This window comes from Schistocerca gregaria, chromosome 4 (genome assembly GCF_023897955.1).
Source record: "Schistocerca gregaria isolate iqSchGreg1 chromosome 4, iqSchGreg1.2, whole genome shotgun sequence".
NCBI classification, from domain to species: Eukaryota; Metazoa; Arthropoda; class Insecta; order Orthoptera; family Acrididae; genus Schistocerca; species Schistocerca gregaria.
In genome coordinates, this window is record NC_064923.1 from 25,643,833 (window position 1) to 25,658,581 (window position 14,749).

At 47.5% G+C, this 14,749-nt stretch overlaps 6 non-coding genes across 6 annotated transcripts; all 6 read left to right on the forward strand.

Moving 5' to 3' along the window:
* The first annotated feature begins 1,445 nt into the window (after positions 1 to 1,445).
* Trnat-agu (transfer RNA threonine (anticodon AGU)) lies at positions 1,446 to 1,519 on the forward strand. The gene has a single exon. It is a non-coding gene; the product is annotated as a tRNA-Thr (tRNA).
* Positions 1,520 to 2,982: 1,463 nt separating this feature from the next.
* Positions 2,983 to 3,056, forward strand: Trnat-agu (transfer RNA threonine (anticodon AGU)). The gene has a single exon. It is a non-coding gene; the product is annotated as a tRNA-Thr (tRNA).
* Positions 3,057 to 4,506: 1,450 nt separating this feature from the next.
* Positions 4,507 to 4,578, forward strand: Trnat-agu (transfer RNA threonine (anticodon AGU)). Its single transcript has one exon. It is a non-coding gene; the product is annotated as a tRNA-Thr (tRNA).
* A 1,454-nt stretch (positions 4,579 to 6,032) lies between these two features.
* Trnat-agu (transfer RNA threonine (anticodon AGU)) lies at positions 6,033 to 6,106 on the forward strand. The gene has a single exon. It is a non-coding gene; the product is annotated as a tRNA-Thr (tRNA).
* A 1,450-nt stretch (positions 6,107 to 7,556) lies between these two features.
* Trnat-agu (transfer RNA threonine (anticodon AGU)) lies at positions 7,557 to 7,628 on the forward strand. The gene has a single exon. It is a non-coding gene; the product is annotated as a tRNA-Thr (tRNA).
* Positions 7,629 to 14,376: 6,748 nt separating this feature from the next.
* On the forward strand, positions 14,377 to 14,448 carry Trnat-agu (transfer RNA threonine (anticodon AGU)). The gene has a single exon. It is a non-coding gene; the product is annotated as a tRNA-Thr (tRNA).
* Positions 14,449 to 14,749: the final 301 nt, after the last annotated feature.

Consider the following 14,749-nt stretch of genomic DNA (forward strand, 5'->3'; position numbering starts at 1 on the left):
TTTTGGATATCAGTTGCGCGTCGTGGCCTTATAGCAAACAGTATCTGGGATGACTAACAATTAGCGAGAGGCGTTTTATTAAGAATTACTCTCAGATGTGATTAAGGCGAATGGCGCAGATAAAGCATTTGCCAAAGCGGTACAGCATAAGGTGGGATGGGACAGTCTGAAATATATTTTATAGATGTATTTCTCACATATCTCAGAGCCTTCCGCGGTTGTCGTCGTCGTCGTCGTCGTCGTCGTCGTCGCCGCCGCCGCCACTTCTGCAGAAGTAGCAAATGGACATCGTAGCAAATGCGGCGAGGGACGCCCTGCCTTACATTTCCGAATGCACAAAGTGTGTGGTTTAGTTTCCCAGTCTATATTTGGTAGGTCTCGTAGCAGGTTGAATGTATCAAATGGGTGGGAAAGAGCAAGGGGCAGCGTCTGTGTAGAACGAAAACACAACTCCTCAGTGGTGTGAGCGTTTTGAGATGAGTCGTATATAAGTTCCACTTGTTTGTCAGTGACCGTGTGGCCTAATGGATAAGGCGTCGGACTTCGTATCCGAAGATTGCGTGTTTGATTCCTCTCTCGGTCGTGTTTTTCCAGATATGAAAAAGAAACATACCGTTTTAGTGCAGCACTTGAGCAGTACGAAACCGTGTGAACGTTGCTGTTGACCATTTTCTGCTTGGAGATGCTCTTGAGCTTGAAACACTCACAACAAGACCGGTGTTAACTAGCGAATTGGTTTGCATATTGCCGTCGCCGCGTGTTTTTGACTGGCACTTGCACATCTAAAATAACGTCGGAAAGTAACTCGTTCGGCTTATGAGTCACATCAAGTATGTGTGTTAATTTTGACGAAACTAGCTCTGCAGGTTGTCATGCAATTCTGTTACCTCTCAGAAATGATTATGAAATAAAAGTGAACTACGTGACGAGTGTGACGTTAGGAAAACATTAGGCAACATGGGGAGGTTCTGTATGGGACCAATCAACCCAAACGAGTACTGTGTGACGTGCTAACCGGCATATACTCACCGAGGCAGCGCGGCTAGCTCAGTCGGTAGAACATAAGGCTCTTAATCCCAGGGTCGTGGGTTCGAGCCCCACGTGGGGAGGCACGGAATTTTGTTCCTCTGCAGATGTAACTTACCGTATTTCTGATTAACGTGATGTAATGGAAATAGCAACTTTAAACTTTGCCTACGTCTCCGTCAGTCACTACGAAACTGTATTTGAAGGTGAAGGTGATTTTGTAGACATGTGTGAAAGACATGTTCTGAAATGCAAGTGGTGTTATTTGGAGAGCACTTCCTTTACGTGTCAGATGTGTAGGTAAGCAGTAATGGGTCGCCATAGCTGCAAATATTAGACGGTAATATGAAGTGTTGTCAGCTGAAGTCTGATGATCCAGACGACCGTAAGGATGAAGTACGCAAAAGTACCGCTAGGCCGCCCCTCTTTAGCTCAGTGGCAGAGCACTGGTCTAGTAAACCAGGGGTCGTGAGTTCGATCCACACAGGAGGCAGACGAATTTTGGATATCAGTTGCGCGTCGTGGCCTTATAGCAAACAGTATCTGGGATGACTAACAATTAGCGAGAGGCGTTTTATTAAGAATTACTCTCAGATGTGATTAAGGCGAATGGCGCAGATAAAGCATTTGCCAAAGCGGTACAGCATAAGGTGGGATGGGACAGTCTGAAATATATTTTATAGAAGTATTTCTCACATACCTCAGAGCCTTCCGCGGTTGTCGTCGTCGTCGTCGTCGTCGTCGTCGTCGTCGTCGTCGTCGCCGCCGCCGCCACTTCTGCAGAAGTAGCAAATGGACATCGTAGCAAATGCGGCGAGGGACGCCCTGCCTTACATTTCCGAATGCACAAAGTGTGTGGTTTAGTTTCCCAGTCTATATTTGGTAGGTCTCGTAGCAGGTTGAATGTATCAAATGGGTGGGAAAGAGCAAGGGGCAGCGTCTGTGTAGAACGAAAACACAACTCCTCAGTGGTGTGAGCGTTTTGAGATGAGTCGTATATAAGTTCCACTTGTTTGTCAGTGACCGTGTGGCCTAATGGATAAGGCGTCGGACTTCGTATCCGAAGATTGCGTGTTTGATTCCTCTCTCGGTCGTGTTTTTCCAGATATGAAAAAGAAACATACCGTTTTAGTGCAGCACTTGAGCAGTACGAAACCGTGTGAACGTTGCTGTTGACCATTTTCTGCTTGGAGATGCTCTTGAGCTTGAAACACTCACAACAAGACCGGTGTTAACTAGCGAATTGGTTTGCATATTGCCGTCGCCGCGTGTTTTTGACTGGCACTTGCACATCTAAAATAACGTCGGAAAGTAACTCGTTCGGCTTATGAGTCACATCAAGTATGTGTGTTAATTTTGACGAAACTAGCTCTGCAGGTTGTCATGCAATTCTGTTACCTCTCAGAAATGATTATGAAATAAAAGTGAACTACGTGACGAGTGTGACGTTAGGAAAACATTAGGCAACATGGGGAGGTTCTGTATGGGACCAATCAACCCAAACGAGTACTGTGTGACGTGCTAACCGGCATATACTCACCGAGGCAGCGCGGCTAGCTCAGTCGGTAGAACATAAGGCTCTTAATCCCAGGGTCGTGGGTTCGAGCCCCACGTGGGGAGGCACGGAATTTTGTTCCTCTGCAGATGTAACTTACCGTTTTTCTGATTAACGTGATGTAATGGAAATAGCAACTTTAAACTTTGCCTACGTCTCCGTCAGTCACTACGAAACTGTATTTGAAGGTGAAGGTGATTTTGTAGACATGTGTGAAAGACATGTTCTGAAATGCAAGTGGTGTTATTTGGAGAGCACTTCCTTTACGTGTCAGATGTGTAGGTAAGCAGTAATGGGTCGCCATAGCTGCAAATATTAGACGGTAATATGAAGTGTTGTCAGCTGAAGTCTGATGATCCAGACGACCGTAAGGATGAAGTACGCAAAAGTACCGCTAGGCCGCCCCTCTTTAGCTCAGTGGCAGAGCACTAGTCTAGTAAACCAGGGGTCGTGAGTTCGATCCTCACAGGAGGCAGACGAATTTTGGATATCAGTTGCGCGTCGTGGCCTTATAGCAAACAGTATCTGGGATGACTAACAATTAGCGAGAGGCGTTTTATTAAGAATTACTCTCAGATGTGATTAAGGCGAATGGCGCAGATAAAGCATTTGCCAAAGCGGTACAGCATAAGGTGGGATGGGACAGTCTGAAATATATTTTATAGATGTATTTCTCACATACCTCAGAGCCTTCCGCGGTTGTCGTCGTCGTCGTCGTCGTCGTCGTCGCCGCCGCCGCCACTTCTGCAGAAGTAGCAAATGGACATCGTAGCAAATGCGGCGAGGGACGCCCTGCCTTACATTTCCGAATGCACAAAGTGTGTGGTTTAGTTTCCCAGTCTATATTTGGTAGGTCTCGTAGCAGGTTGAATGTATCAAATGGGTGGGAAAGAGCAAGGGGCAGCGTCTGTGTAGAACGAAAACACAACTCCTCAGTGGTGTGAGCGTTTTGAGATGAGTCGTATATAAGTTCCACTTGTTTGTCAGTGACCGTGTGGCCTAATGGATAAGGCGTCGGACTTCGTATCCGAAGATTGCGTGTTTGATTCCTCTCTCGGTCGTGTTTTTCCAGATATGAAAAAGAAACATACCGTTTTAGTGCAGCACTTGAGCAATACGAAACCGTGTGAACGTTGCTGTTGACCATTTTCTGCTTGGAGATGCTCTTGAGCTTGAAACACGCACAACAAGACCGGTGTTAACTAGCGAATTGGTTTGCATATTGCCGTCGCCGCGTGTTTTTGACTGGCACTTGCACATCTAAAATAACGTCGGAAAGTAACTCGTTCGGCTTATGAGTCACATCAAGTATGTGTGTTAATTTTGACGAAACTAGCTCTGCAGGTTGTCATGCAATTCTGTTACCTCTCAGAAATGATTATGAAATAAAAGTGAACTACGTGACGAGTGTGACGTTAGGAAAACATTAGGCAACATGGGGAGGTTCTGTATGGGACCAATCAACCCAAACGAGTACTGTGTGACGTGCTAACCGGCATATACTCACCGAGGCAGCGCGGCTAGCTCAGTCGGTAGAACATAAGGCTCTTAATCCCAGGGTCGTGGGTTCGAGCCCCACGTGGGGAGGCACGGAATTTTGTTCCTCTGCAGATGTAACTTACCGTTTTTCTGATTAACGTGATGTAATGGAAATAGCAACTTTAAACTTTGCCTACGTCTCCGTCAGTCGCAAGGAAACTGTATTTGAAGGTGAAGGTGATTTTGTAGACATGTGTGAAAGACATGTTCTGAAATGCAAGTGGTGTTATTTGGAGAGCACTTCCTTTAGGTGTCAGATGTGTAGGCAAGCAGTAATGGGTCGCCATAGCTGCAAATATTAGACGGTAATATGAAGTGTTGTCAGCTGAAGTCTGATGATCCAGACGACCGTAAGGATGAAGTACGCAAAAGTACCGCTAGGCCGCGCCTCTTTAGCTCAGTGGCAGAGCACTGGTCTAGTAAACCAGGGGTCGTGAGTTCGATCCTCACAGGAGGCAGACGAATTTTGGATATCAGTTGCGCGTCGTGGCCTTATAGCAAACAGTATCTGGGATGACTAACAATTAGCGAGAGGCGTTTTATTAAGAATTACTCTCAGATGTGATTAAGGCGAATGGCGCAGATAAAGCATTTGCCAAAGCGGTACAGCATAAGGTGGGATGGGACAGTCTGAAATATATTTTATAGATGTATTTCTCACATATCTCAGAGCCTTCCGCGGTTGTCGTCGTCGTTGTCGTCGTCGTCGTCGTCGTCGTCGTCGCCGCCACTTCTGCAGAAGTAGCAAATGGACATCGTAGCAAATGCGGCGAGGGACGCCCTGCCTTACATTTCCGAATGCACAAAGTGTGTGGTTTAGTTTCCCAGTCTATATTTGGTAGGTCTCGTAGCAGGTTGAATGTATCAAATGGGTGGGAAAGAGCAAGGGGCAGCGTCTGTGTAGAACGAAAACACAACTCCTCAGTGGTGTGAGCGTTTTGAGATGAGTCGTATATAAGTTCCACTTGTTTGTCAGTGACCGTGTGGCCTAATGGATAAGGCGTCGGACTTCGTATCCGAAGATTGCGTGTTTGATTCCTCTCTCGGTCGTGTTTTTCCAGATATGAAAAAGAAACATACCGTTTTAGTGCAGCACTTGAGCAGTACGAAACCGTGTGAACGTTGCTGTTGACCATTTTCTGCTTGGAGATGCTCTTGAGCTTGAAACACTCACAACAAGACCGGTGTTAACTAGCGAATTGGTTTGCATATTGCCGTCGCCGCGTGTTTTTGACTGGCACTTGCACATCTAAAATAACGTCGGAAAGTAACTCGTTCGGCTTATGAGTCACATCAAGTATGTGTGTTAATTTTGACGAAACTAGCTCTGCAGGTTGTCATGCAATTCTGTTACCTCTCAGAAATGATTATGAAATAAAAGTGAACTACGTGACGAGTGTGACGTTAGGAAAACATTAGGCAACATGGGGAGGTTCTGTATGGGACCAATCAACCCAAACGAGTACTGTGTGACGTGCTAACCGGCATGTACTCACCGAGGCAGCGCGGCTAGCTCAGTCGGTAGAACATAAGGCTCTTAATCCCAGGGTCGTGGGTTCGAGCCCCACGTGGGGAGGCACGGAATTTTGTTCCTCTGCAGATGTAACTTACCGTATTTCTGATTAACGTGATGTAATGGAAATAGCAACTGTAAACTTTGCCTACGTCTCCGTCAGTCACTACGAAACTGTATTTGAAGGTGAAGGTGATTTTGTAGACATGTGTGAAAGACATGTTCTGAAATGCAAGTGGTGTTATTTGGAGAGCACTTCCTTTACGTGTCAGATGTGTAGGTAAGCAGTAATGGGTCGCCATAGCTGCAAATATTAGACGGTAATATGAAGTGTTGTCAGCTGAAGTCTGATGATCCAGACGACCGTAAGGATGAAGTACGCAAAAGTACCGCTAGGCCGCCCCTCTTTAGCTCAGTGGCAGAGCACTAGTCTAGTAAACCAGGGGTCGTGAGTTCGATCCTCACAGGAGGCAGACGAATTTTGGATATCAGTTGCGCGTCGTGGCCTTATAGCAAACAGTATCTGGGATGACTAACAATTAGCGAGAGGCGTTTTATTAAGAATTACTCTCAGATGTGATTAAGGCGAATGGCGCAGATAAAGCATTTGCCAAAGCGGTACAGCATAAGGTGGGATGGGACAGTCTGAAATATATTTTATAGATGTATTTCTCACATACCTCAGAGCCTTCCGCGGTTGTCGTCGTCGTCGTCGTCGTCGTCGTCGCCGCCGCCGCCACTTCTGCAGAAGTAGCAAATGGACATCGTAGCAAATGCGGCGAGGGACGCCCTGCCTTACATTTCCGAATGCACAAAGTGTGTGGTTTAGTTTCCCAGTCTATATTTGGTAGGTCTCGTAGCAGGTTGAATGTATCAAATGGGTGGGAAAGAGCAAGGGGCAGCGTCTGTGTAGAACGAAAACACAACTCCTCAGTGGTGTGAGCGTTTTGAGATGAGTCGTATATAAGTTCCACTTGTTTGTCAGTGACCGTGTGGCCTAATGGATAAGGCGTCGGACTTCGTATCCGAAGATTGCGTGTTTGATTCCTCTCTCGGTCGTGTTTTTCCAGATCTGAAAAAGAAACATACCGTTTTAGTGCAGCACTTGAGCAGTACGAAACCGTGTGAACGTTGCTGTTGACCATTTTCTGCTTGGAGATGCTCTTGAGCTTGAAACACTCACAACAAGACCGGTGTTAACTAGCGAATTGGTTTGCATATTGCCGTCGCCGCGTGTTTTTGACTGGCACTTGCACATCTAAAATAACGTCGGAAAGTAACTCGTTCGGCTTATGAGTCACATCAAGTATGTGTGTTAATTTTGACGAAACTAGCTCTGCAGGTTGTCATGCAATTCTGTTACCTCTCAGAAATGATTATGAAATAAAAGTGAACTACGTGACGAGTGTGACGTTAGGAAAACATTAGGCAACATGGGGAGGTTCTGTATGGGACCAATCAACCCAAACGAGTACTGTGTGACGTGCTAACCGGCATATACTCACCGAGGCAGCGCGGCTAGCTCAGTCGGTAGAACATAAGGCTCTTAATCCCAGGGTCGTGGGTTCGAGCCCCACGTGGGGAGGAACGGAATTTTGTTCCTCTGCAGATGTAACTTACCGTTTTTCTGATTAACATGATGTAATGGAAATAGCAACTTTAAACTTTGCCTACGTCTCCGTCAGTCGCTACGAAACTGTATTTGAAGGTGAAGGTGATTTTGTAGACATGTGTGAAAGACATGTTCTGAAATGCAAGTGGTGTTATTTGGAGAGCACTTCCTTTACGTGTCAGATGTGTAGGCAAGCAGTAATGGGTCGCCATAGCTGCAAATATTAGACGGTAATATGAAGTGTTGTCAGCTGAAGTCTGATGATCCAGACGACCGTAAGGATGAAGTACGCAAAAGTACCGCTAGGCCGCGCCTCTTTAGCTCAGTGGCAGAGCACTGGTCTAGTAAACCAGGGGTCGTGAGTTCGATCCTCACAGGAGGCAGACGAATTTTGGATATCAGTTGCGCGTCGTGGCCTTATAGCAAACAGTATCTGGGATGACTAACAATTAGCGAGAGGCGTTTTATTAAGAATTACTCTCAGATGTGATTAAGGCGAATGGCGCAGATAAAGCATTTGCCAAAGCGGTACAGCATAAGGTGGGATGGGACAGTCTGAAATATATTTTATAGATGTATTTCTCACATATCTCAGAGCCTTCCGCGGTTGTCGTCGTCGTCGTCGTCATCGTCGTCGCCGCCGCCACTTCTGCAGAAGTAGCAAATGGACATCGTAGCAAATGCGGCTAGGGACGCCCTGCCTTACATTTCCGAATGCACAAAGTGTGTGGTTTAGTTTCCCAGTCTATATTTGGTAGGTCTCGTAGCAGGTTGAATGTATCAAATGGGTGGGAAAGAGCAAGGGGCAGCGTCTGTGTAGAACGAAAACACAACTCCTCAGTGGTGTGAGCGTTTTGAGATGAGTCGTATATAAGTTCCACTTGTTTGTCAGTGACCGTGTGGCCTAATGGATAAGGCGTCGGACTTCGTATCCGAAGATTGCGTGTTTGATTCCTCTCTCGGTCGTGTTTTTCCAGATATGAAAAAGAAACATACCGTTTTAGTGCAGCACTTGAGCAGTACGAAACCGTGTGAACGTTGCTGTTGACCATTTTCTGCTTGGAGATGCTCTTGAGCTTGAAACACGCACAACAAGACCGGTGTTAACTAGCGAATTGGTTTGCATATTGCCGTCGCCGCGTGTTTTTGACTGGCACTTGCACATCTAAAATAACGTCGGAAAGTAACTCGTTCGGCTTATGAGTCACATCAAGTATGTGTGTTAATTTTGACGAAACTAGCTCTGCAGGTTGTCATGCAATTCTGTTACCTCTCAGAAATGATTATGAAATAAAAGTGAACTACGTGACGAGTGTGACGTTAGGAAAACATTAGGCAACATGGGGAGGTTCTGTATGGGACCAATCAACCCAAACGAGTACTGTGTGACGTGCTAACCGGCATATACTCACCGAGGCAGCGCGGCTAGCTCAGTCAGTCGAGGCGCGGCCGTCGTGCAGGTCGGACGTGCCTGGAGCGTTGTTTACGTGCTCAGCTGCGGCCTGCGGTGCGGCACGTGGTGAGTCGAGGGCCGTTGCGGCGCGCAAGCATCTTGTTTGTAACGAATAGAACCTAACATGGATCACCCAGAGCGGAAAGATACTTTGAAGTTTATGTTTGATGGAAGTTTTTCTCGACCGAAATATTACGAAGTCGAACGATTTCTCGATGAAGACGTAAAATTGCCTCCCACCGATATCATTGGTATCCATTTGTCTATTGTCAGTAGCACAGTTTATATCAAATTGCGTGACCCAGAATTGTGCGACAAAATCATCGATTCATGTGGCGGTACCTATAAATTTCGACACAGTGACGGGAATGTTGGTGAGGTGACTGTTGTCCACGCTGGTCTTGGTATTCGTACCGTCAGGATTTTCGAGTTGCCTTTTGAAATCTCGGCTGAACAAATTAATGCTTTTATTAAGTCCTACGGCAAAATTATCAGTAACATTGCCGAAAAGTGGGCCCCGTTCCATAAGTACCCTGTTTTGAACGGTGTGCGTCAAATTAAGATCGAATTGCAACGGCATATTCCGTCCTACCTAACGATTTGTGGATATAGGGCGATAATCATATATGAGGGACAGCCTCGTACATGTTCAGGCTGTAATTCCACGGGACACGTCCGGGCACAGTGCATCCAACGACGTGTAACGCAGCTGCCTGCGGGTGAACTGGGCCCTCCCCCGCAACCGACAATATTACCGACTACTCATGTAGCGGCGGTCCGTGCAAATACACCCACTGCGTCGGCTGCGGAAGTCGGACTTAGTGTGGCCGATGTTACGAATGACGGAGATGTACCTATGGAAATCTCTACCGCTCAGGAAGCTTTGCCGGTCGCTGGCTTACCTGCCGCGGTGCCCCGTGACGCCTCACGTGAGGAAGCCAGGGTTGACGTTGTGGAGGCGGCCACTACCGCCACTGACAGCCAGCAAGAGACAGAGACTCTTCCTCTTCCTTTAAAGAATGCGGAAGCCTCTGTCAGTGGGTCCTCCCCGAAAAAGCACAAGAAACGTCGGATCGCTCGTCCGGCGGCAGCTCAATCGGCACCTCCCTTGCGTGAAAAGGCCAAACACGCGGGCCGCATGATCTGCGATGACACTTCGGGGACCGAAGATTGTCTTCCGTCGTTGGCCTCACCCATGAATATTGACGATGATGTATCCAACCTTGACACGGGGAGGGCACATATTAGTGCACCACCGCGGACGGCCCAAGTTGCAGATGTGCAGGGTGACGGCCCGCAATGTGGTTCCGGAACTGCTGCAGCAGGCGCGACGACGGCTGTGTCTGTCGATAATTGGGCGGATGATATTGAAGATATGACTGGCAATCCCGAGCGTGAAGAACCGATGGCAACTGGTGATACGCTGCTTACGTCTCGGCGCAATGCAGCGTCCACGGACGGCGACGTCTAGACTTATACGACCTCCGAAGCGGACGACTGTTGAAGGGATAAAAATCGTACCTGTTTTCATCTGCAGATGACCACTCATCCCACATCGCTCCGTTCACGACAATCCTATAAGATTTCTACCATAAATGTTAACCGCATTGTCTCTCAAGCAAAAATCCACAGCCTTCGACATTATTTACGGGCCGCTGATATAGATATTCTGTTCGTACAGGAAGCACTGACTCCACTCCTAGCCGACGTCCCCGGTTATGACGCCATTGTCAATATAGGGACGGAGGCAGGTACGATCATTCTGTATCGGGAAGGCATTGAATGTTCTTGTTTGTCCATGTTACCTACCGGACGAGGCATTGCCGCACAGTTCCATGATGTACTCCTTCTTAATGTGTACGCCCCTTCCGGTTCCAACGCGCGAGCGGCGAGGAGGGAGTTTTACACGGGAGAGATAGCGAATCTAATCACCGACTTGCGTCTGCGTATTATTATGGGTGGTGACTTTAACTGCGTATTGCGCCGCACCGATCAAACGCCGAACTTTAACTTTAGCCAGGAACTGCTAACACTGGTTACAGAATTGCAGTCAGTCGACACGTGGGCGACCTTACACCCAGATGAAGTTGCCTTTACTCACTTTACGCAGACATCTTCCAGCAGGTTAGATCGCATATATGTGCAACGCGGTCTTTTAGCCGACGTGGGAACTTGCGAATATTGGCCCGTTAATTTCAGTGACCATATCGCTTACCACATCGTCTTTAATCACTCACCGCAGAAAGTTTATAGAGGCTTCGGACGATGGCAACTCAACTGTCGCCTCTTACAAGACGCCACTTTAGAGCGTGAGATCCGGTCAGTTTGGCACTCCGTAACATCAAGCAGGCCCACGTATTCCACGTGGATTGATTGGTGGACGCTTCATGCAAAGGGGAAACTCATTACTTGCATCAAGCACCACGCCCGGATTCGTGCTCGCGGTGAGAAGGAAATCACTGAATTCTATTTCTGTGCCCTGCGAGAATTGTACCGGGATTATCATCAGGTGCCTAATAACATCACGCACGTACGCAGACTCCAAACCAAGATTACATCCTTGACGGCCTGCACCGCCGTCGGTCACCAGATTCGAGCACGTGACTCCACAAACTTGCCGCAACAGCAGACGTCAGTCCATCATATCGTCCAACAGTTACGTGCAGCGCGTAGGAAACTTATTCATAAGTTGCAGGATGCAGACGGTGCTTGTTATACCCTACAGCGAGACATCAAAAACCATGTTACCAACCACTTTGCTGCACTTTACACCTGTGCTGGTGTACCACATGAGAAAGTGCGAGAATGGTATCATTCTGGACCCCCGCCGTACCGCATTACCGACGACCTCAATCGGGACCTGCTTGCTCCCTTTACCAAAGAAGAACTGAAGGATGCCCTGCTTGCTGCGCCACGAAATAAATCTCCGGGCACGGACGGGCTCTCTGTCGAGTTTTACGTCAAATACTGGCCTATATTAGGGGACGAACTCACAGAGATGTACAATGAAGTACTACGTGGGATTGCTCTACCCCCAGCCTTCACAGAGGGGTTAACTGTTTTAATACCTAAGACGCCGACGCCGACCACCACCAAAGATCTGCGGCCCATTACTCTGCTCAATGCCGACTTTAAGCTTCTGACGCGCGCCCTCAATGCCCGATTACGGCAGCTGTTACCCTATCTTCTGGGACCATACCAAATGAGTGCGATCCGTGGTCGGTCGCTGTCCACCATTTTGGCGCTATATCGGGATCTCGTCTCCCTCACCTGGGCCACCCGCACTCCTATGGCCATAGCATTTCTTGACTTCGATAAGGCTTACGATCGAGCTGACTATCACTATCTCAGCGGCGTGATGGAATCAATGGGCTTCAGTCTTAATTTTATCCACCTCATCAACAACTGTATCAGTGGTACCCGTACACGCTTCCTGATCAATAATACATTGACGGAGTACGTCCAGCTCTCACGGGATATCAAGCAAGGCTGTCCACTTTCAACGACGCTCTATGCGATCCTCATGGAACCCTTGTTGCGCCATCTACATCATAGCCTCCCTGGATTCCAGTTTTATGGTATCAAGTCTGTGGTCCAAGCTTACGCAGACGATGTCAGCGTGCTTCTTAACGACGTTCGCGATGTCACCGCAGCGAAACGCATTCTTGAGGAATTCCAAAGAGATAGTGGTGCCATGTTAAACGTCAATAAATCCGCCGCCTTAACGCTTGGTCAAGAACGACCTATCACAGGCGACGCTTGGCTGCCCTGTGTACAGACTAGAAAACACCTTGGTCTCTACGTTACGGCCCGGCCTCTGGACATGTCTCACAAAAATTGGATAACCAAAATTCAGGCGATAAAAGCACTCCTTCGCGACCAGAACATGCGACACCTCGATCGTCTGCAGCGAGCCTTTTTCGTCAACTCTTATGCCCTCTCTAAATTACAATTTGTTGCCGCCGTCCTACCTATGCCACCCACAGTAGCAAGATCACTCCTAGCGGCGGCCGCCTGGTACTTCTGGAAGCTCAATATTTTTAAGGTTTCCTTCACCACGACAGCACTGCCATGCGATATGGGAGGCCTTGGCTTGAAAAACCCCGGCATTCATGCCCTAGCCCTGTATCTGAAACGCTCATGGCAGATACTCACCGCCAGCGAGGACACCGTCACGAAGCGGCTCTATCAACTGTCCCGCCCCCGCAATATATCTCCGCCTGTGGACATTGGCCACGTCGGCCCGCACTTTCAGCATATAGCACTGTATTACCTTGAAAGTAGCTATCTCGACGACGAGCTTTTCAAGAAGCCGACGGTAAAACTGTACCGCCACTTACTTCGGCCGTCACTGCCTGGCCCCTTGGAAAAGAAGTATCCGGCTTGCAATTGGTCCCTCGTTTGGGCTAACATCCATAATCCAACGCTTCCGACAGATGTCCGCTCCAAATGGTATGACGTGGTCGCTGACACTATTCCGACGAAAGAAAAGCGGCACAGGATTAATCTTGCACCCAGTCCCTACTGCGACTTGTGCCACATGGTTGAGACTATTGCACATCTGTTTGTCTGCAAGGATCAAGTGCACATCTGGAATTGGACGCGCAAAAAACTCGCTGTGCTCAACCGGACTGCGCCTCATGCGATTCAGATCCACGACATTCTGCGCCCGGACTACCGACTCTTCCCTGCAGCCAAACATAACAGCTACCTATGGCTTATGGGACATTTTATCCACTATATTCTGTCCGGCAGCGCGCCTAATGTCTTAGATTTTCAAGTATATCTCTCACACCAACACTGGCGCACAACCAACCAATATGGGCACCGGTATCAGTCAACATTTCAAAATTTTCCTCACATCGTCCTTGAGATGAAGTAGGACGTGGATAACATGAATATCTGTTATAACAATTCGTTTTTCCTGTACTATAGTCAAGGTTATACTCACTGCAAAGACTTCCATTTGTCTCATTGTGATTCTGAATAAAGCAACGTATGAGATCAAGAATATGTCCTTCCCAGGATCAGTTATTTCTACGACATATTAAATTTGGTGTATTTTGAATGAAACAAAAGCGCAAAACAGACAGCAGAAACGAGCAAAGAAGATGGATAGAAAACAAACGAATATACAAATTACAACGAACAAAAAAAAAACTAAAAAAAAAAACAAAAAAAAAAAACAAATGGATAAGGCGTCGGACTTTAATAAAAAAAACAAAAAAAAAATTGGTAGAGCGTCACACTCTTAATCCAAGGGTTAATTAGAAGAAAAAAAGTCGGTAGAACATAAGGCTCTTAATCCCAGGGTCGTGGGTTCGAGCCCCACGTGGGGAGGAACGGAATTTTGTTCCTCTGCAGATGTAACTTACCGTTTTTCTGATTAACGTGATGTAATGGAAATAGCAACTTTAAACTTTGCCTACGTCTCCGTCAGTCGCTACGAAACTGTATTTGAAGGTGAAGGTGATTTTGTAGACATGTGTGAAAGACATGTTCTGAAATGCAAGTGGTGTTATTTGGAGAGCACTTCCTTTACGTGTCAGATGTGTAGGCAAGCAGTAATGGGTCGCCATAGCTGCAAATATTAGACGGTAATATGAAGTGTTGTCAGCTGAAGTCTGATGATCCAGACGACCGTAAGGATGAAGTACGCAAAAGTACCGCTAGGCCGCGCCTCTTTAGCTCAGTGGCAGAGCACTGGTCTAGTAAACCAGGGGTCGTGAGTTCGATCCTCACAGGAGGCAGACGAATTTTGGATATCAGTTGCGCGTCGTGGCCTTATAGCAAACAGTATCTGGGATGACTAACAATTAGCGAGAGGCGTTTTATTAAGAATTACTCTCAGATGTGATTAAGGCGAATGGCGCAGATAAAGCATTTGCCAAAGCGGTACAGCATAAGGTGGGATGGGACAGTCTGAAATATATTTTATAGATGTATTTCTCACATATCTCAGAGCCTTCCGCGGTTGTCGTCGTCGTCGTCGTCGTCGTCGTCGTCGCCGTCGTCGTCGTCGTCGTCGTCGTCGTCGTCGTCGTCGTCGTC